This window comes from Hippopotamus amphibius, chromosome 6 (assembly GCF_030028045.1).
Source record: "Hippopotamus amphibius kiboko isolate mHipAmp2 chromosome 6, mHipAmp2.hap2, whole genome shotgun sequence".
Classification (NCBI taxonomy): domain Eukaryota; kingdom Metazoa; phylum Chordata; class Mammalia; order Artiodactyla; family Hippopotamidae; genus Hippopotamus; species Hippopotamus amphibius.
This window is the reverse complement of record NC_080191.1, coordinates 127,722,748-127,725,037: the sequence shown is the minus strand read 5'-3', so window position 1 is coordinate 127,725,037 and position 2,290 is coordinate 127,722,748. Positions and strand designations below refer to the sequence as shown.

Sequence of the window (2,290 nt, the reverse complement as noted above, 5' to 3'; positions counted from 1 at the left end):
CTTCAGTCGCTGTGGCACACAGGCCCAACAGTTGCAGCTCATGGGCTCTAGAGCGCAAGCTCAATTGTTGTGGCACAGGGGCTTAGTTGCTCTGAGACATGTGGAATCTTCCTGGAGCAGGGGATCAAACCCATGTACCCTGCACTGGCAAGTGGATTCTTAACCACTGCGCCACCAAGGAAGTCCCCAAGCAATTTAATTTTTAAAAGAATCATCACTCAGAGTCCCTTTGACATGAGATCTATCCCACAGTTATAAAGCTGCTTCCTCCTTAGTTGAAAGCGAGAATGGCTCTTTATTCCTTCAGGATCCCAAATTGCTCATTCAAAGTCATCCCTGTGTGTTTTCCAACATTATGTCAAATTGTAGGGAAACTGTTTTAGGAATATTTTTTTACATCAGGTTGCTTCCATTTTGTCAAGAATGAGGGCACAGCAGTACCAAGTTAATCGTGAGTTTCTGAGTTACTGGGCACTGCACTGCTCCTGGGTTATCAATGGATACGTCAAAATTCCTCCATTTGTGGTGGAAGTCTGCCATTGACGAGTTCTCTTTGCTACTACATTGTCTAGCAGTTGTTCTGAATTCATTTGGGCCTGAACCTTCAGATCTCTACTGGGAAGAAAAGTTACCTGAGGAGTGTCTTTCTGATGACTTAATTTATTTCTGCTCCTGGTAAAATTGGTTGGAATGTTATTTTTTCTATTTAACTGCCTAGGTCTCTTGAGAGGCAGCTGGTTTTCTCTGCACTTCATTTTGTCTCAGAAGGTTTGCCTTCCTTTTTATAGTGCTGGAAAATATTGTTCTGTATTCTTGTCACTTAGAGGAGGTCGATTCATGGGACTAACTCCTCTTCGAATTTCAGTTGCTCTCCTAGCTGCAAGGCCAGTGATAACTCCATAAGGATGCCTCTTTCCAGGCATCACTCTTCCTCTACGGCTCAGACTATTCTTCCAAAACCAGAATTCTGTTGAATTCTCCATCTTACTCTCATCCTGAATTGCCAGGCACCACTTTGCTGGAGTCTTCTTTCTAGTCTTGGGAAATTCTGCTTCTTTCCTAACGATTCAATTTGATGATATCATCCAAAGACATATCAATTTTGTCCAGGTTTTTATTGCTGTAGTATTTCAGTGTCGGTGGGGTCGCGGTGGTTACCATAAACCAGGTACCAAACGGATCATGGCTGGAGACGTAGCACTGGAACAGTCAGCGTAGAAGGCCAGAGGCGGAGGCCACCTCCCACTCACTCACACAGACTAGTTGCATGGAGGGAGCGCCCATGTGGCTCCTCTTGTTTAATTTGACTATGGTTGATATACAGTATTATATTAGTTTCAATTCTACAACATGGTAATGCAATATTTTTACAGAACATACTCCATACAAAGTTACTATAAAATATTGACTATGTTCCCTGTGTTGTGCTGTACATTACACCATTATAACTTATTTATTTTATACCTAGCAGTTTGTACCTCTCAATCCTCTTCAGCCATTTTGTCACCTCCCCCCCACCCCTGCTCTCCTCTCTGGCAACCACTAATTTGTCCTCTGTATCTGTGGGTCTCTTTCTATTTTCTTATATTCAATCATTTGTTTCATTTTTTAGATTCTGCATATAAATGAAAACATGCAATATTTGTCTTTCTCTGTCTGACTTATTTCACTAAACATAATACCCTTCAGGTCCATCCATGTTGTCATAAATGGCACAATTTCATTCTTTTCTTATGACTGAGTAATATTATTCTTTATCCATTCATCTATTGATGGACAATTAGGTTGCTTCCATATTTTTGCTATTATGAATAATGCTGCTATGAACATTGGGGTTGCATGTATCTTTTTGAATTCTTATTTCATTTGGACAAATAACCAGTAGTGGAATTGCTGGATTGTAGGGTGGCTCTACTCTTAACTTTTTGAGGAATCCCCATACTGTTTTCCACAGTGGCTAAAGCAATTTACATTTCTACCAGTAGTGCATGCGGGTTCCCTTTTCTCTACATCCTTGCCAACATATGTGATTTCCTGTCTTTTTGATGTTAGCCATTCTGACAGATGTGAAGTGATACCTTAGTGTGGTTTTGATTTGCATTTTCCTGATGATTACCTGTTGAGCATCTTTTCATGTGCCTGTTAGCTATCTTGATGTCTTCTTTGGAAAAATGCCTATTCAGCTCCTCTGCCCATTTTTAAATTGGGTTGTTTGTTTGTTTGTTTTTATATTGAGTTGTATGATTTCTTCTACATTTTAAATATTAGCCCCTTATCAAAAATATAATTT

At 40.0% G+C, this 2,290-nt stretch overlaps 1 pseudogene; it reads right to left on the bottom strand.

Moving 5' to 3' along the window:
• Positions 1-241: 241 nt before the first annotated feature.
• On the bottom strand, positions 242-1,116 carry LOC130855931 (UAP56-interacting factor-like; annotated as a pseudogene).
• Between the last annotated feature and the right edge of the window lie 1,174 nt (positions 1,117-2,290).